The 21,583-nt window shown below is 37.2% G+C and overlaps 1 non-coding gene across 1 annotated transcript; it reads left to right on the top strand.

Annotated features, from left to right (window-relative positions):
• Nucleotides 1-9,828: 9,828 nt before the first annotated feature.
• On the top strand, nucleotides 9,829-9,935 carry LOC128294864 (small nucleolar RNA R71). Its single transcript, XR_008285171.1, has one exon. It is a non-coding gene; the product is annotated as a small nucleolar RNA R71 (small nucleolar RNA).
• The last annotated feature ends 11,648 nt before the right edge of the window (nucleotides 9,936-21,583 follow it).

The raw sequence follows: 21,583 nt of genomic DNA, 5'->3' as shown, positions 1-21,583 counted from the left end.
AATTGGTAATTCATGCTTATGAGAATGATTTTGTGATCACCTTATGATTATAGGTCTATAATTATGATGTATGAATATGTAACCTTACCAATGTGGTGAAAATGAATTAATATGGTGTGATAAACGTAGTATCGTTAATTTACACTAAAACGGTTTTTGATAGCATCCATAGTTCGACTTTAAAAATCCACCAAAAACTATTGAAATTGATTTAGAGGCTGAATAAAATATGAAATTAAAGCCTAATGAGTCTAGTTTCACATAGAAGAAATGTGTAAGCAAAAGAGTTTCATATTATGAAATATTTTAATTCTTGTGAGACGGAGTGAAAATGACTTCGAAATCCCCTATTCTAATTTGAGCAAATCATTGAAAATTGTAAAAAAATAGTTATGAGTTATAATTTATATGCCTAGAATTATTAATGAGTTTATTTTCAAAAGAAATAGATGGGAACATCATCCGAGTCTCTTATTATGAGATAATTAATTTTTAGTGAAGAGGGGGCAGAACTGTCAGACAGCGAAAAAGAGTAACTTTAAAAAATAAACTGTACTAATTGGCTAAACCAACAATTCTCAAAATTTTATGATAAGAAGATATGTGAGTCTAGTTTTAGGTAAACTTAGAAGAACTTAATTTGGAGTTCCATAGCTCCAGATATAAAAAATTTAGTGAATGTGACTTGAGAAAACAGCTTGACTAGAACATGAGTAAAAATGCAAATAGGGTTGTATTACCATGAGAAGCAAGCTGATAAATTGCTTATTTTCGTACGGTCTTACTAAGATATAAAGCTTACTCCCTTCCTATCCTTTCCTTTAGTTTTTTTAGGTTAGCTCGGGATTGGAGATCGTCAGAGGCAGCATCACACTATCAAGTCGCTATCTTTGGAATAATCAAGTATATATTAGAAATTTCATGTGAGTGGCATGTATAGGAATCTAGTTGATTGACATGTATTATTTTGCCTTGGCTAAATGTGTTGGCTTATATTGAGTTATATGTATATGGCCATGAGATGTGGCTCATATTGATTTTGGCTTGTAAGCTTAGCTATTCATGTCATGTCTAATGTTTATAAGGTGATTATGTTTGTTTGCCATGCATGGTTAGTAATATGACATGTGTGTTGGATGTATGCTTTATGACCAATTGAGGTGGTCATAGCAATGTAGTGATCGCACGTTATAAACACAATGTGATGATGATTGAACTTGAGTGCTTGATGGATAAGTTGGTAACCATAGTATAATGGTAAAAGTGGTCATCAAAATGACAAGTCTTATGAATGTGAAATAAGGAATCTAGACTTGGTATTGCATGAGTAGATGCATTACTTGTAAGAGGGCATGTTAATGTTAAGGATATGTCTTAATAAAGAGTGTTTAATCACTAAAATAATGCCATGATTTGCTATTTTGATGTGCATAAGGTTGTAAGAGATTATGGGTAACATGAAGGCTTGGAAAGTAGCCTAAGTGTTAGCCACATGGGCTGAGACATGACCATGTGTCTCAATTGTGTGAGGGACATGGCCTGGAGACACGGGCGTGTCGCCCAGCCGTGTGGTTTGATGTTCATGCTGACGTAATAAACAGAGAGTTACACGACCTGAGGAGACGGGCGTGCCAAAGGTACACAAGCGGGCCCCTATGTCCACACGGGCTTGTGACCTTATTTCATGGGAAAGCTTTCTAAGTTTTCTAGAAACTTCTCAAAGTTCTAAGTTTAGTCCTGAATCGATTCTGATGAATGTTTTGGGCTTTGTAGACCCAAATAAGGGATGACATGCATGTGTTTGAAAGGTTTTGAATTAAAAGAGATTTTTGGCCTGATTTTTGCATGAATGTGTATGTTTAAGTCTGATAATGCCTCGTACCCTGTTCTAGCATTGGAAATGGGTAAGGGGTTTTACAATCATCACATAACATCAACTGAGTATTCAAGGCTCATAACGTAAACAATGATTTTCGGCTCAAAGCATCAACAACCATATTAGCTTTACCTGGGTTATAATCAATCAGAAAGTCATAATCTTTTAATAACTCAAGCCATCTTCGTTGTAGTAAATTCAGATCTTTCTGTGACATCAGATATTTCAAACTCTTATGATCCATAAAAATATGGCATTTTTCACCATATAAGTAGTGTTGACAAATCTTTAATGCAAAAACAATCGCAGCCAGTTCTAAATCATGTGTCGATAATTCTTTTCATGCGGTTTTAGCTGTCGGGAAGCATAAGCTATAAATTTTCCTTCCTGCATTAAAACACAACCCAATCCGTTCAGTGATGCATCACTATAAATCACGAATTCCATACCCAATTTAGGTCGAACCAAAACTGGTGCTTCTGTTCACAGTGCTTTCTACTGTTCGAAACTCTGTTGACATTTTTCTAACCATTCAAACTTCACATCTTTCTGTAGTAATTGAGTCTTTGGTGTTGCAATCATTGAGTAGCCTGATACGTGATATTTGTGACAAGTTTTAAAGATTTATGAATGAATCGTTCTTGAGACTAACTTCTTATCACGATTAAGGCAAGTGTACCTATCGAATAGTAGTATAGTTCAGCAAGACCAGATTGTCGAACCCAAAGGAACCATGAGTAGTAGTATTTACTTTCTTTTTATTATCTAGCCTAAGATTTAAGAGGTTTGGTTATCTAAAGTAATTACTAAACTAATAATACACAGAAAGAAAATTTGGAAAAAGTACTTTTGGGAAAATTCGATTCGTTAAGACAATACCTAAGGAAAAATTCACCTAGACTTCACTTATTATTTGACTCTGAATCAGACGATTTATTCATTTGACTTGATTCGTAGAAATCCCTAAGTTATATTATTATCTCTCTCGAGACTAATAACATCTAAACCTAGGTTGAATAATTGAAATCTCTTTCTAATTAACACCCTAGAAGGTTTCACCCTAATCCGGCAAAATCTTGTCACCCTATCTCTAGGCACGCAATCAACTCTACATAATTATGAAAATTTTACTCTTAGACAGGGTCTATTCCTCCTCTGAATAAGAGCTTAGCTTGAATGAATATCCTGGAATATTAAGACAAGAATTAAGAAAACATAATTAAGAACAAGTTAAATATTTATCATACAATTCAGATAATAATAACAAGATCAGTCTTAGGTTTTATTCCCCTTAGGTGTTTAGGGGGTTTAGTTCATACTTATGAAAGAAAAAATCTCAAAAGCATAAAGATAACAAAACATAAGAAAACCCAAAACTCCTGAAGGAACTTGATGGGAGATCTTCAGTCTTGATGATGAATCCGGCTTCTGAGATGGATCAATCGGCTTTCCTTGAGTAATTCCTTGCTTTTTACTCTGTGTCCCCCTCTTAAGTGCTTCCTCAAGTGTTTAAATAGGTTTTTAGATGCCTAAGAGCCCTAAAAATTGGCATTTTCTGAATAGGACTATACTTGGGCTCGGCAGGGACATGCCCGTTGTGTGATTACTCCATCCCGTGGTCAAGGCTGTGGAATAGGCATGGGCGTGTAGTCTACCCGTGTAAGTCATGCTTCAATCCTACCAAATGGACACGGCCATGTGACATGCCTGTGTGAAGAAGTCCAAGCCGTGTTGATTTCCCGCGTGGGTCCATTTTCTCCGTTTTCGGCCCGTTTCTCTCTTTACTCTCCTATGCTCTCCTAAGTATAAAACATGAAATTAAAGGATTTGGAGCATCGAATTCACCAAATCTAAGGAGAAACCATTCATAAATGGGCTAAGTATGAGATAAAAATATGTATAAATTATGGTTTATCAAATACCCCCACACTTAAGCATTTGCTTGCCCTTAAGCAAAAATCCTCAACTCATAATAAAAATATAATTCTTCTCAATATAATCCTTATCAATAATATCTCAAAATAATCCATAAGTACTCATACATTGAAAATTCTACTAAAAGTACATCAAAGTTTTAAACATTCCAAGTTGAGCATTTTATCATGAAAACATAGGTGTCTCCCCTCCTCTAAGTGATTACCTTTGATCAAAATATCATAGAGTTTAACATCCTCACTAAAGATTCACTCAAATCACTTAAGGTGTTGAGGAAATTAATTAAAGTACTCATTATTCAATATGAAAAGCTATTGCCATAGGCTTGCTTGAAAATCAAATCTCCACCACTATATATTGAGCTGATACATCAATCAAAAAGGTCTTTTAGAGGGTTGTAACGTGGCTTTGGTTAGGGGTTGTGGTCACAAGCTAAAAGAAGATGTTAGAATTGAGATTGAATTGAAAAATCACCTAGCTGGAAAAATAACTAGTCATCAGTTGAATACAAGTGAGCTTCTTCTCAGAATATGGAATTAACACTCAAGCTCAAAAATGACGAATTACTACTAATATGTATGTAAGTATTGTTTTTATTTTAGGAACAAGTCAAATATTTAGAAGAACAAAACATAACTAAGCAATTTGTTCAAATCGCATCTCGAAAAAAATAGGGATCAAATTAGGGGATTTCAATAATAATGGGTTATGGGTTAATATTGAGGGTAAATCAATTAATGGCTTGTTAGACTCAAAAGGGGTCAACTAAGGGTTAATTATGGAGGTAGGCTTTTGTGGAGTGAGTGGGTTAAACCTAAGTGCCTTTATCGTCTTGACATATCAAATCAAATGGTGTGGTCTTGACATGCATAATCAAGCAAGTTGTAGAATAACAGATCAAAACTGACGCACTCATAATGAAAGTGAGCATGAAAGGAATAAAATATGCTCTAAAAGCTCAAGATCTCACAAAAATTATGGCTTTTTGATGTTTAAACTTGTGAATTTCAACTCAAGATAATACTTAAACTTAGGGAAACAACCTAAAAGTTTTTAATTCTTCAAAAATCAACTCATCATGCTTGATTCCCTAATGGCTTAAAGTTTAAACAATCAATGCATAATTGCCTATGTTTTAATTCGAGACATATCAATAAAAATCATAAATTAATTAAAATTTATTCTAATAGTGATATGAGTGATTCACGTAAGAATAAGACAAAATTCAGGGATTTCCAATGATGATATAAAAGACCCCCTACACTTAAGATGTACATTGCCCTTAATGTACAAAGATAGATATATTGAAAAGTATAGATATATAATCATAAGAGAGGGAGAGAGGTGAAACTTCCTGAATGATGAATGGACTCCTTGAATTGGAGTTATGGAGAATAATTGGCCAAGACAATGATGAGAGTGGAGGAGGATACTCCGGTGGTGGTAGAGGTTCATTAGTCATAAGTTCTGCACCAAAAGAATATTATATCTGGTGGTGGATATGGTCATGGTCGAGCAGGACATGGCAGTCGTAGAGAACCTTTCCCAGTGGAGTTTTTTGGTTCCTATGCGATGATGAGCTTTGGGTATCTCTATAACTGTGATAGAATCAAGAACTTTTTAAGGAATATAATGAAACATAATTACTCGTAATGAAATAGCCAAAACTATAAATTATTCAATAAAAATTTTAAAAACTAAAATTAAAATAATATTAAAGAAAAATGAAATAAAAAGTACTTAATTAAGATAAATAAAGATAAAAGTGAAAATAAAAATAAAAAATAAAAAGTTTTTAAACATCGTCATCGTCGGATGGTTTGCGAGGTGGTGGTGGCGATGAGATGTGGAAGTGCTGACAAATCTGATGTAGAGTCGCATCAATGTGATCAAAACACTGAAAACATTGCTGCTCAAATCATGTAAGGCGCTCAGAGATGTCAGAATATGAAGCCGCCGCATGAACTGGACGATGGATGGGTGGTGGTTGAGATGGTGGGTCCTCATGACATGGAGGGACATCATCAGTAATGTCCTCTAGGTCTTCCTCCTCAGTGGACTGGATGAGGCGATACTGAGGAGGGTAGGTGCCATGTCATTTCTCGATCATCCTCATACTTAACATGCTCGAGATGCCTTTTGGGGACATTTGGCCGATGAGAGTGAGAGAGGATGATTGTGCTACTGTGTTAAGGAGCCTAAAGTACCGAGCTAGTAGAGTCACATAGGGCCCGATAGAGATGACCCCTCTCTTATGTCGCTCCGTTTGATGGCGGATGACGAGGGCAATGAAGTAAAGAAGGTCGAGGACGTGCCCGTTCGCCATGCTCCATAAGAAATAGGCGTCATGGGTGGTGATGACGCCGGTGCTCTCTTGTCTCCCTGTCAGAGTGTGAGCCAAGATGGCATGTAGATACCTCAAGGATGGAGGGAGAGCCGATGCCTTGGAACGGCTAAGATCGTAGGTGGCCGAGGCAGGGATGACGTCCCTCCAACATTTTGAGGGGGAGTAGTGGATGTGGCGGTGGAGGGTGTCGAATTTATTGTCGTCCATGAATTCCTCCGCGTATAGCCCTAGTGTAATCCTAAACTCGAGTACGTTCAACTGGCATACTAGACCACCAAGGCGGAACTGGACCGTTTCAGGATCGTCGAAGTTGGTCATGATGGTCTGAAGATGGAACGTCGAGCAGAGTTCCAATGTGAACTCGAGATATGTCGGCCCTACGATCTCAAAGAAGAGCCCTCATGGGTCAGTCGTCAGGAGGACTCGGACTGCTTCAGCCAAATTAATTTGTTCTAGTGCAGCCCAGTCAATGCAGAGGCCCACAGCTAGGGGTCGGGCCCATAATATCTGATATAATTCCTCCTGGGGTCTCAAGGGTACTTGGAGGAACGGGTGCCTAATCTCCATGGTAGGACCCGAGGATGACGCTGCTCCTTTTCTCTACTTCGAAGCGGGGACAGCGGTTTTCTTTCCTCGTGAGGATGACATAGTATATTTGCAGTGAAAAAGAATCAAAGTTTAATCAATATGCCCCAAGAATAGTATGGAAAATCAAGACTAAATAAGAATATTTCATGAGATTTACGTACTAGATGATACAAACTAAAATAACTAAATATATCAAGTTATAGGATTATGGGAATAATGCAACGGGAATATGAATGAATGCATGTGGGTAAGCATAAATTTCATGGAAACAAGGAAAAATGAAAGAGTATAGCATAATGTAGTAACTAAAATGACAAAATTTTTATAAAACAAGCATGAGTATTTTAATATTCTAACTATGAATATTCATTCAAAATAGTTCAATAAAGCAGAGAAATCATGAAAGAAGCAACATATTTAAAGAAAAAATAGAGAGAAAAAAGTAAACAAATGCAAACGGAAGGAGCTTGGGGCGTCGGAATCGGTGTCGTAGGCGGTGCACGGGCGTGGGGGTAGGGTGTGTGAAGTTATAGCGGCTAGGTCTAGGGAGTTTTGGGGAGGGAGATGATGAATTGTGAGGAGTTTATATAGATTTTGGGGCACACGGCCATGGGACATACCCGTGTGGCCTAATTTTTGCCCTTGTGTTTCGCGAAGTTTGAATTTGGGCGCGTCTGACATTCGACCCACAACCGTGTTCTTTAAGTGTATGGGTGCACACGTCCGTGTCGCTCGGCCCTGTCTTGCTTCGTTTGCGTCTCCCACGTCTGTGTACACAGGTCAATGCCCGTGTTAATTTGACAGGTTCGCCCACGAGTGATGGGTACGAGCGTGTCGCACACCCATGTTGTTTTGGCAGGTTCGCCCACGGCCATGTCGCATGGTCCTGGCGACTTATCACTTCCCGTGTTGGGGAAAAAAAATTTTCCCTGTTTTCACACGACCTAATGCACGCCTGTGTGCCTGGCCATGTGGTCTTTAGAAAACTTACGTTCCATGATTCGGTTAGTATGTTAGATGTTAAAAGCTAAAATTTAAAGAAATTAATACTGTTAGTGCTCGAGTTGCCTCCCGAGAAGCGCTTATTTATAGTCTAAGCTTGACTTACCTCTCTGGTGTGTGATCATGGTGGCTTAAGGAGTTTACACTCCTCATCCCTGCTATCAACTTTATGAACATAAGGTTTAAGATGGGTATTGTTTATCTTAAATGTGCCGAATTTGGGATGTATTACCTCAACTGTACCATATGGGAAAATACTGAGTACCGTAAGAGGAATTTCTTCATTAGGTTCAAAAGTGGCAGTGTGAGGATCTTCTGCATCTAGTAGTACTTTGTCTCCAACCTTAAGTTGATTTGGTGAGGTATTGAGCTTGTCCTGGCTCAGTTTCGGTTTATTGGGTGTTCTCAATTTCTGTGTCCGCCATTCATCTAGCTCCTCGATTTGTAGCCTTCGTTATTCATAGATAGGTCCTTTGTTGTTGTTTGAACACGGCTCATATGTGTTCTTCAAAACTATTTCTTGCAGAGAGGGTTTCACCATATGATCAGTACTAGTAGAATGATTTATACAACCACCTTCAATTTTTGATGTGTTACTCGAATTACGAGCTTGAAGGGTGATTGTTTCGTCTCCCACACGAAGTGTGAGTTCACCTGTACCAACATCAATAATGGTGCTAGCAGTTGCTAAAAAGGGTCGTCCTAAAATTAAAGGTGCGTTATTATCCTCTTCCATGTCTAGAACAACAAAGTCTACTGGGTATATAAATTTATTAATCTTAACAAGAACATCCTAAATGATACCCCTATGAAATCTAATGGTTTTATTAGCCAATTGAATACTCATCCTAGTTTGTTTGGGTTTCCCAAGACCTAGCTGTTTAAACATTTTATAAGGCATAACATTAATGCTTGCCCCTAAGTCAGCCAATGCATTACGAGCATCTAAACTACCAATTAAACAAGGAATCGTAAAACTCTATGGATCCTTCAATTTGTTGGGTAGCTTATTCTGTAATATGGCTCAGCAAACTGCATTCAACTCCACATGCGATGCCTCATCCAACTTTCATTTATTTGTTAAAAGCTCCTTTAAAAACTTGACTGCGTTTGGCATCTGCAAAAGGGCTTTAATAAATGGTAAGTTAATATGTAGTTTCTTTAAAAGTTTAAGGAATTTACCAAATTGTTCGTCTGATCGGTCGCATTGGGGTATGACACACAAGGTTTATATTCTGTACTTACCGACTTTGGGTCATTGTGGCCTACCTTATCCTTACCTTTGCTTACCACTATTTTTGGCCTTGGTTCTGCAACTAAACCTTCCTCATCTTGAATGGAAATTGAATTGAGTTGCTCCCTTGGGTTAGATTCAGTGTTGCTTGGCAGGCTACCTTATGGTCGTTTGGAAATCAACTTGGCGAGCTATCCAATCTGAGTTACGAGCCCTTGGATTGGTGCTTGTTGATTTTTGAGTGCTATCTCGGTATTCTGAAAATGAATTTTTGACACCGAGATGAATTTGGTTAGCATCTCCTCAAGGTTCGGCTTTTTCTCCTGCTGGTTCGGTGGTTGCTGAAAGGCTAGAGGGGGTAGTGGTCTCTGATTTCTTTGGCCTCCCCATGAAAAATTTGGGTGGTTCCTCCAATCTGCATTGTAAGTATTGCTATAAAGATTGTTTTGAGATTGAGGATTGTTACCCATGTAATTTAACTATTCGTTCTTAATGTTGTTGCCATAAGGTGGGTATTCTGAACTGCTTAATCCACCTCCATTTGCTTCACATTGCATTACTGGGTGTACCTGTGAGGAACCAAGTAAACCATCAATTTTTCTATTTAATAATTCTACCTGATTGGAGAGCCTGGTGACCGAATTGACATTATAAACGCTGACTATTTTTGTTGGCTTTGTCCTCATGACTTGCCACTGATAATTATTCAGTGACATCTCTTCTATAAATTCATAGGCATATTCAGGTGTCCTATTATTGATGGTTTCGCTAGTGGCTATGTCAACCATTTGTTGAGTCAAAGGACTCAGGCCATTATGAAAGGTTTGGACCTGTAGCCAGAGTGGTAACCCATGGTGAGGGAATCTTTGCAAAAGATCCTTGTATCTCTCCCATGCATCGTAGAGTGTTTCTATATCCATCTGCACAAAAGAAGAGATATCATTACGTAATTTGATTGTTTTAGCTGGCGAAAAATATTTTAATAAAAACTTTTCAGTCATTTGTTCCCAAGTAGTGATTGACCCTCTTGGTAACGAATTCAACCACTGTTTAGCTTTGTTTCTCAATGAAAAAGGGAATAACCAAAGGTGAATGACGTCATCAGAAATGCCATTAACTTTAAATGTGTCGCAAAACTCTAAGAAATTTTCCAAGTGAGCGTTGGGATCCTCGTCATCAAACTGAACAAACTGATGGATCATTTGAATTGTGTTAGGTTTCAGTTCAAAATTATTTGCAGCAACAGTGGGCCTAACTATGCTCGATTCAGTTCCTGTCAAAGAAGGTTTAGCGTAATCATACATAGTGCGTGGAGCTGGATTCTGATTAATAGAAATCGCAGGAGGTAGCGAATTTTCTTGGTTTTCAGCCATCTCCTCGGTTGTGGTAGAAGCATTGTCCTCTTGCTCTTCCTCTGTGAATCGTAAGCTTCGCCTTATTTCTCTTTGATTTTTACGAATAGTGCGATCGATCTCACTATCAAACAGTAATGGTACTGACGGGTTTCTTCTGGTTATAAACTAGAAAAACCTGTCAAAAGAGAATAAATGAAAAATTAGAAAAGAAAATAAAAATTTAAATTGCAATGAAAGTAAAATGGCTAAAGTAAAAAAAATAGAGTGTTCCTAATATCTTAGTTCCTCGGCAACGGTGCCAAAAACTTGATACGTGATATTCGTGATAGGTTTTAAAGATTTATGAATTAATCGTTCTTGAGACTAACTTATTATCACGATTAAGGTGAGTGTACCTATCGAATAGTAGTATAGTTCAGCAAGACCGGATTGTCGAACCCAAAGGAACCACGAGTACTAGTATTTACTTCCTTTTTATTATCTAGCCTAAAATTTAAGAGGTTTGGTTATCTAAACTAATTACTAAACTAAGGATGCACAGAAAGAAAATTTGGTTTCAGAAATTCGATTGATTAAGACAATACTTAAGGAAAAATCCACCTAGACTTCACTTGTTATTTGACTCTGAATCAGACGATTTATTCATTTGACTTGATTCGTAGAAATCCCTAAGTTATATTATTATCTCTCTCGAGACTAATAAAGTCTAACCCTAGGTTGAATAATTGAAATCTCTTTCTAGTTAACACCCTAGAATTACATTAACTCGATCTATGGATTCCCTTATTAGGTTTCACCCTAATCCGGCAAAATCTTGTCACCCTATCTCTAGGCATGCAATCAAGTCTGCTTAATTATGACAATTTTAATCTTAGACAAGGTCTATTCCTCCTCTGAATAAGAGCTTAAATTGAATCAATATCCTGGAATATTAAAACAAGAATTAAGAAAACATAATTAAGAACAAGTCAAACATTTATCATACAATTCAGATAATAATAACAAGATCCGTCTTAAGTTTCATTCCCCTTAGGTATTTAGGGGGTTTAGTTCATACTTATGAAAGAAAAAATCTCAAAAGCATAAAGATAACAAAACATAAGAAAGCCCAAAACTCCTGAAGGAACCTGAAGGGAGATCTTCAATCTTGATGATGAATCCGGCTTTTGAGATGGATCAATCGGCTTTCCTTGAGTAATTCCTTACTTCCTACTCTGCGTCCCGCTCTTAAGTGCCTCCTCAGGTGTTTAAATAGCCTTTTAGATGCCTAAGATCCCTAAAAATTGGCCTTTTCTGAATAGGACTATATTTAGGCTCGGTAGCAACACGCCCGTGTGCTATTACTCTAGCTCGTGGTCAAGGCTATTGAATAGGCACGGGCGTGTAGTCTACCCATGTAAGTCGTGCTTCAATCCTGCCAAATGGACACAATTGTGTGACACGGCCTTGTGAGGAAGCCCAGGCAGTGTTGATTTCCCACGTGGGTCTATTTTCTTCGTTTTCGGCCTGTTTCTCTCTTTTTACTCTCCTATGCTCTCATAAGTATAAAACATGGAATTAAAGGATTAGGAGCATCGAATTCACCAAATCTAAGGAGAAACCATTCATAAATGGCTAAGCATGGGGTAAAAATATGTATAAATTACTGTTTATCAAAGACTTTTACAAATCTTCGATAGTAGCCCTTCAGATACGTTTCTCAAAGGATTCCAGTCAACAGTAGCAGAAATTTTGCTCGCATCAACTCTAATACCATCGGCTGAAACAATATGTCCCAAAAATCCAACCTCTTTATGCCAAACTGAACTTTGCAAATAATTGCTTTTCACATAGAGTTTGTAACACAATTCTCAAGTGCTCGACATGCTCAAATTCATCTCATGAATAGATTAAAATATAATCAATGAATACCACAACAAATCTATCTAAATACGGCCTGAATATACGATTCATCAAGTCCATAAAAATGGCAGGAGCATTAGTTAAACCTAGAGGCATAACAAGGAATTCATAATGACCATACCTTGTTCTTAAAGTAGTTTTCGGCACATCCAACTCTTTAAATCACAACTGATAGTAACCCGATCTCAAATCGATTTTTGAAAATACCGTAGCCCCTTCAACTGATCAAATAAGTCATCAATCCGTAGGAAAGTGTATTTGTTCTTTATAGTCACTTTATTCAACTGTCTATAGTCGGTACACATGCACATAGAGTCATCTTTTTTTTTTTCACAAACAGTACTGGTGCACCCCAAGGAGAATAACTCAGTTGTACAAAACCTCTATCTAACAATTCTTGCAACTGAGCTTTCAACTCTTTCAATTCTGTTGGAGCCATTCTATACGAAGCTATTGATATCGGAGTTGTTCCTGGTATTAACTTTATACCAAATACGACTTCTCTGATTGGCGGTAATCTCAGTAATTCTTTTGGAAATATATCCGAGAATTCACAAACAACATGTATGGATTCAATCTTTGATTCTGACACCTTGGTGTCCAAAATACGCGCAAGATATGCATCATAGCCCTTTCTCAAGTATTTCTGAGCTACTATAGATGATATTACAGTAGGTAATTCGTTCGAATCATTAGAATCAATCCGAAGAATCTTACCATTTTGACATTTCAATTCAATAGTCTTCTGTTTACAATTCACAATTGCATCATGCATAGTTAGCCAGTCCATACCCAGAATCACATCAAACTCATCGAATTGCAGAAGCATCAAATTAGCCATTCGATGAGTTTGATGTGTTTCTGGGTATGGAGTCTTACAAATTTTATCAACTAAAACAGACTTGCCTAAGGGGTTCGATACTTTAATAAATATTTCTATAGACTTAACATGTAAACTCTTTTTAAATACTAAATTCATACAGATATATGAATGGGTTGATCAAGGATTTATCATCGCAACTATATCAATATCTAAAAGAGAAAAAGTACTCATGATAACGTCTGGTGATGATGCTTCCTCTCGTGCACGTATAGCATATGCTCTAGCAGGTGCTCGTGCCTCGGATCTCACAGTCAAATCTCTCATAGCACCTCGATTACCACTAGCATTTCCGGTGTTTCTAGGTGGTCTCCCTCTAACAACCATGTTACTTGATTTCACTGGTTGTTCTCTTTCAACTATGAACTTTTCTGGACAATCACGGAGAAAATGATCCATAGATCCACATTTAAAACTAGCTCCACTCACTAATCTGTATTCACCATAATGTTGCTTATTGCAATGTTTACATTCAGACGCAACATTTCTAACACTTCCCGCACTGGCCACAGGTGTTGCCTGAGCTTTTGAACATGATTGTCTCGTATTTTTGTCTTTAATAGAAATTCCTGCTGAAGTTGTAGAATGAGGGTGATTTTCTTTAAATTTCTTTGATGTTGATTGATGTGATTTGCCCGTAAATTTTTTTCTAGACTCCCTAAACTCAGAGTCAGCTTTTCTTTTCTCTTTACAGAGATCTACGGCCTTACAGGCTTGATCAACTAGAACAAAAAACTCTTTTAGCTCACGAATACCCACCAACACTTTGATTTCTTCATTTAATACATCCTTAAATATTTTACACATAATAGCTTCAGACGATCACATTCATGGGCATATTTGCTGAGTCGAAGAAACTATCGTTCATATTCTGTAATTGACATACGACCTTACTTCAATTTAAGGAATTCTTTTCTCTTCTAGTCAATAAATCTTTGGCTAATGTATTTCTTTCTAAATTCAGCTTGGAAGAAATCCCAAGTGACTCGCTCTAACGGAACTACAAATATCAAGGTATTCCATCACTTTTACGCAGTATCTCTTAACAATGATACCACACATTTTATACATTCTTCAAGTCTGCAAGACAATTCATTGAATACCCGAATTGTGTTCTCGAGCCAAAATTCAACCATTTCAGGGTCATCATTAGCAGTAGCTCTAAAAACTTCAGCCCCATGTTTTTGTATTCTATCAACAGGTGGTTTATTCAAACACAGAAGATTAGTATCTTGAGGAATTACTAGAATTGGTTGAGGAACAGATAGGGGTAGAGGTTGCGAAACAGCCAGGTTCGGATATACTGTGTAAACCATTCATTTAATATCTAAAAGAAGGCTTCCTTAACCTCACCCCCGTGATTACTTGTCATAGGTCTAAATTCAGTAAGCGCCGCTCCTTGAGCGGGAGTTGGCGCATTACTTTCTACGTCATCTGCTACAGCTCGTTCAAGATCCATTACTATATAAAAACACATTCAAGAACGTCAAGAGTTGTCACACTATCGCAATTTTATATATGACATGTATATCTAGAATCAAATAAGCTATGTTAGTCCTAGAACCGACTAAACCGTAGCTCTAATACCAATAAAATATAACACCCCTAACTCATAACCGTTGTCAGAATAGGTTAAGAGGCATTACCGGACTTGTCAATCAGTTCAGAACAATTACAATTGGAAATACCATCTCATTACAATAAATGTCATTAATATACATTCGTTATAAACATAAAATTGAGCATACGATACTTAAACATGCATTCGAAACCTATTCGGTATCATATAAAAGTTTCAGAAACTTAGAAAACTTTCAACTTTTAAAAGGTCACACGCCCATGTGTCTAAGTCGTGGCAAAATAGGGCATACATACTGACTTATCCACACGTCCACAAGACACGCCCGTGTGCCAGGCCATGTGAAAATTAAAGAGGCTACTAACTTGGCTACACGGCTGACCACACGCCCGTGTGCCACACACAACCACTAGACACGTTCGCGTGTTTAGCCCATGTCTCTAGGCCATGTGAAAACTAGAAGGTGTACTGACTTTAATTCTTAGGGTACCCCAAGGTACACACGGCCGTGTAACATGACCGTGTGTCACACACGGCTGAGACACATGCCTGTGTCTCTGTCCGTGTGGACAAAAATAGGTCATTTGAATAGCTAAATTTGCCACCCTAAAACACAAGCTAATACATTCAAATTGGACCTCATATGAACAGTCCAATTTGTAGCCAAATGAACCAATTCAATATACAAATAAAGCTATATCCAAACTTACCATTCACATGTTCATGCACCAATATAACATCATATACAATTCATCCATTTAACCTCCTAAATCAAGACTACCTTTGCATAATCTCATACATACATTACCATACTAAAATATACCATGATTAGACACATATAGATACAACCAAAACATAGTACCAAATAAGCCAAATCACATGGCTTAACTTATATACAATTCTTACTCAAAACATGGTTCCAAAACATAAGTTATACTATCAAACTAGCCTATACATGCCATATTTACAAAGGTTCATAAATTCAAAAAACCAAACAGAAATTTGGATAGTGTGATGCGCAACTCCGACTTGTCCAGAACGAGCGAGCTAAAGAACCTCTATAAGACATAGAAACAGAAATAGGGTAAGCTTCTAAGCTTAGTAAGCCCGTATAATTCAGAATTAAACTTACCATTTAAAGAAATCAAATGCAATAATAACATGCCAACAATTCAATATAAATTCATCACCTAATTACACATAATCATCACATGTTAATAATTCAACTAATACAAAAATCATATCTTATTCATATAACATTATTTAGGCTCGTTGAATCTATTAGAACTTAAAAGGATAATCGAGTGAACAATGCCAATAATCGATCAATTCATCATCATACATGCTCTTTCGAGGCATGGCCAGTAAGCTCATCCTGAGTTGATAACGGTGAGCTCGATTGAGCTGGAAATGGAAAGCTCTATTGAGCTGAACAAGAAGCTCTTTTGACCTGAACGGGGAGCTCCTACGAGCTATGGTGAGTCCGCAACAAATGCAGGACCTTGACCATTTCGGTAAGTATAGTAACATGTCACTCATATTCAATGAATTCTTATAGCTCAACTAAAGCTCGATAACACATTCAATATATCATCAAGTAATTCAATTATAAACATTCAATTCAACCATTGCAAGTATATTATAGTTTGATTCTAATTATACGAACTTACCTCGAGTTGCTCAGAGAACCGTCAACTACTCATCTACCTTTCGTTTCCCTGATCTAATTCTGGTATTTGCTTATCTTGATCTATATGTTATCAAATTAACTCGTTTAATTTTCATTCAATTCAATTTAACCGAAAACATTCATTTTTGGCCAAATTACAAATTTACCCCTAGACTTTTGACTACTTTACAAATTTAGTCCTTTATACATAAAATGAAAAATTTACACAATTAGGTTATAACCCATGATAGCTGAATTTCCTATATGCTTCTAATAGCCCAAAACTTTCATTATTTCACACTTTTAACTACTACTTTTTACAAATTCACAATTTAGTCCCTATTTTGCATTTTTGACAAAAATCACTTTACAAAACTAATAAAACTATCATCAAACCTCCGAAATCCATCATTTAATAATAAAGAACTCAAGAATTTAACAATGGTACTTTTCAAAATCTATAACAGTTTCAAAAATGAAGGTACGGGCTAGTTAGATTAAGCTACAACGAGTTCAAAAAACATAAAAATCATTGAAAACTAACCTAAAAAATAAACTTATGCACTCAAAAAACCATGGCCGAATATGGAAGCTATGAAAATGGTTTTTCTTCTTGCTAAATTTCGGCTTGGTGAAGATGAAAACCTTAAAATTTGTTTTTGTTTTATTATTATTAACATCATTAATCAATTTACCTTTTTAACCTTTCTAAAATTTAATAATTTCAAAAATACCTAACTAACAACTTCCACTAACCACTAATATGGTCTATTTGACATGCAAGGACTCCCACAATTCAAGTATAGCCATATAGTACCTTTAAACAATAGTACTCAACTTTTATGCATTACGCCATTTAGTCCTTTTTACCGAATGGAGCATTTAAATGGTAAAATTTCTTTACGAAACTTTCACAATCTATCATGTTGTAAACCTTATTAAAAAATAAAATAAATATTTTGACTTTAGATTTGTGGTCTTGAAACGGTAAAATCTCTTTTTCGCAATAAGACGTATCAATGGTGGTTGACGATTGAGGAGGGTACTCAGCTAAACCAAATTACGTGGATTATTTTATCAGTGTCTTCTAGAGTAAATATGTGGGGGGTGAGTTATGTGGATGCTTGTGGGATGGTATCGAACTGTATCACCCCTAACTCGGGTTCGATGCCAACACCGAGTACGAGGCATTACCGATCACAAATCACATATATACATACAAGTCAGATTATACGAGCCCATTAAAACTTAAAACTTTTTCAAATTTTGTCTAAAACTTCTTATCTTGGGCCTACAAGGCCCAAAACACCTATTGGAAGCTATTCGGGACCAACTAGGATCCTTTAACCAGCACTAGGAAAATGACCTTTGAAATAGGGCACACGCCCGTGTAGTACCTGAACATGGTCGTGATGATGGCTCGTGTGACACGAACAACCTAAGCACCTAGGTACACGCTCGTGTCCTATACCCGTGTAGATTTATTTTTCAATTTGAACTTATAGGGGTTTTCACACGGCTTGGCACACACCAGTGTTCATGGCCCGTGTCCCTCACACGGACTCAGCACGCCTGTGTTCAAAAATCTTGACATTCTGTTTCTAACGTAAGCAATCCTTAAGGGTCACACGGCCAAGGCACACGCCCGTGTGCTAGGCCGTGCCCTTCACACGGCTGAGACACACGACCGTGTCTCTACTCGGGTGTTTACTACCATGCATACTGACTTGCAATTTTTACGTGCAGGGGGCAAACAATCGGACAACAAGCTCATGGGGCTGGCCGTGTGTCACACATGGCCTAGACATACGCCCATGTGTCTATCCGTGTGGACAATATGAGGCTATCTATCAAGCCTTTTGCTAGCCTAAAACACAATCTAATGCCAACCAACATATCAAAATTTAACTTAATATGATTTCTCGACCAAACAACCATAGCTAAGGCTTATATACATCTCATGTATTCAAACTTGCCAACAATTTCACATTTATGAAAGACTATCTTGCATTCATATAACAACTTTCAATATTAGCCTTTTTTTATGGCCTTATACAAAATGAATCAAATGCTAAGGTAAGCCATCACATTTTTCCAATTAACAATGACAAAAAACTCAAAAGTCCAAGTTTTTATACATGCATTATTCAAAATGATAAATCTAATTATACCAAGTGCTTCAGCTGATAGTGTGATCGATGCCTCCGACATCTGTTGATCCTTGAGCTAGTTAGGCGGCACTATAAGAAAATGGAAAAGAGACGGAGTAAGCATAAAGCTTAGTAAGTTGTATGCAAATAAATATAACAAAAATTTTATCATTCATCATCATGCTTATAGTACAAAAGTGTGCATAAGCACAACTTACTCGTCACTAACCAATACAATTCACATAGCATATATATTGAGCTCACGTCTCATACATTTCAAATAGGTACCTGTACCACTCACAACATGGTTATACATTTCTCATTTAACTTAAATTGTAACTCTCACCGTTGAACCATTTGGAAAGCTATCAGATATTCACTAAGCCTCAAACATAGGGTATAATGTCGATGCCATGTCCCAAGCATGGTCTTACACTGACTATCGAAATCGAAGCCGATGTCATGTCCCAGACATGGTCTTACACTAGCTCTCACATATCTGTACCGATACCATGTCGCAGACATGGTCTTACACTGACACCTCTATACGTGCCGATGTCATGTCCCAGACATGGTCTTACACTGACACATCTCGTAGCTGATACATATCCTAGACATGTCTTACACTGGCTTACATCTCGAGGCAAATTCATGTCCCAGACATGTCTTACACCAGCTCTCGTCTCAATGTCGATGCCATGTCCCAGACATGGTCTTACACTGGCTTTCATAATATGGCTGACGCATGTCCTAGACATGTCTTACAGTAGCACACAAATAACCCAAATGTCATGGCATGAACATCCGATTTATTTCTTAAGGTTCAAACGGGAGTTCTATTATCTCAATATTCAACATATATAATCATTTCCACAAATAAGCAATTTATGCTATATCAATTCAAACACATACAATAACAATGTAGTTGTATTATTTACACACAACTTACCTCGAATTACAAAATGTAGAGGACTAGTTCGACTTAGTCCACTTGCTTTGCTTTTCCCCGGTCTAGGCCCAAATTTTGTAATTCTTGATCTGTAATGATGAAAATTCAAAAATTTAATCATTTTATTAATCTAGGTACTCGGCAATTTAAAAATTGGGCAAAATGACCATTTTTGCCCCTAGACTTTTGCAAACTGACCATTTTACCCCAAGGTCTAATAATCGATTTTTATCGAACTTTTTCATATCTTAAGCCTAATCGAACCCTTTTTACTCTTATAGCAACCCAAAATTTCCATTATTTCTCACATTTATCATCTAATTTTCAACTTATGCAAAATGGTCCCTAGTTAGGGTTTCCATGAAAACTACTTCACAAAAGTTGTTTATTACACCTCCATAACTCATTTTCTTCCATAAAATTTCTGAAAACAACATGAACACACTCATGATAAAACCCTATACTTTCAACCATTTTGCAAAATAGTCCCATCATTTGGAAGCTCATGCTACAAGAGTTCCAAAAATACTAAAATTATCAAGAAAAGTCATCAAAACCACTTACTTGTAGGGAGATTAAGTGGATGAAATTTTTCAAGCTTCCAAAACCCTCCTGTGGCTGATATTTTCTGTCAAGAAGAAAAGATGAATGAAAAAGATGAAGGCTAAGCTTTAAGGTATTATTTTATCACACATTAGGTCATCAAATACCTAACACTTTAACTATTTTATTTTCCTTGTCTCATGGCCGGCAATCACTTATTTAATGGCCAAATTTCACTTTAAAGACCCTCAATTGAGGTTCTCTAGAAATTTGACACCCTTAGCTATCAAAATAGGATTTTTGCACTTTATTCAATTTAGTCCTTTTTCACAATTAAGCATGAAATCGCTAAAATTAATTCACCAAAATTTTTATACTCTCATACAATCATGCTACAACACCTAAAATAATGTTAAAAATAATTTCTCCACCCTTTGATTAGTGGTCCCGAAACCACTGTTTCGATTGGGCCCAAAATTAGGCCGTTACATGAACGAGTATGATAAGTGTATCTGCTTCAAGGAAGGGTTGAGGGATAATCTCAGGGTTCTGATAGCTCTATAGAGAGAGCGAGTTTTTGTCATCTTGGTGGACAAGGTGAGAATTGCTAAGGAGGTTAAGCACGTTGAGCGCAAAAATATAGACCATGAAGAGGTAAGAATAAGAGGGGCTTGGAGCCCTCTAATTCTATTTTAAGGCCTAAGCATGGGTCAGATCTGATGGGCCTCCAAAAGTTGAGGTTCTTGTTGCTATTATTGTCGTTTAATCGTGTAGAGATTGTGGTAGACGCCATCTGAGTGAATGTTGGAGGAGGTTAAGAGCTTGTCTGTGATGCAAGTCGATGGGACATCATATCAGGGATTGTTCACAATGTTCTGATCGGATGCAAGCTTTAGCTTCGGGTTTGGTTCAGCCCTAGAGAGCAATACAATAGCCACCTATGGGCCGTGGTCCTGCTAGGGGTGGTAATGGTATGGGTAGTAGTGGTCAGAGAGCACAGGGCAGAGGAGCTAATCAGACTGAGGCTAGGCAGTTTGTAATGGTTTATGTGGCTAGACATCACGAGGATAGAGATGCCGCAGATGTTATCACCGGTATGTTTTTATTAATACTGCTCCGTATTTTGCTTTGATAGATATATGATCAACACACTCTTATATAGCTAGTTCTGCTTCTGTGAATCTGAGTATGTCTTTTGAGAGCACTTCTGGAGAGGTTACTGTAATTAGTCAACTTGGTCTGTCTGTTCGGGTTAATTAGATCTACAGGAGAGTACCGCTGCAGGTACATGGGGTTGTATTTGTGGCTAATTTGATGGAATTGCCATTCAAAGAATTTGATTTAATTCTTAAAATAGACTGGGTCGTGGAGCATCGAGTCAGCTTGGACTGTACAACTAAGAGAGTAAATCTGAGGTCTGTGGATGATTTGGATATGGTTATTATTGGCGAGCATCGGGATTACTTGTCCAACGGAATTTTTGCTTTTATGGCTAAAAAGTTGGTTCGTAAAGGATGTAGGGTATTTTTAGCCTATGTGTGTGATTCAGCTTCTGTGAATTTGTCTATTAGGGA

This window comes from Gossypium arboreum, chromosome 6 (genome assembly GCF_025698485.1).
Source record: "Gossypium arboreum isolate Shixiya-1 chromosome 6, ASM2569848v2, whole genome shotgun sequence".
In the NCBI taxonomy this organism is placed as follows: Eukaryota; Viridiplantae; Streptophyta; class Magnoliopsida; order Malvales; family Malvaceae; genus Gossypium; species Gossypium arboreum.
This window is presented reverse-complemented; position numbering and strand designations above follow the sequence as displayed.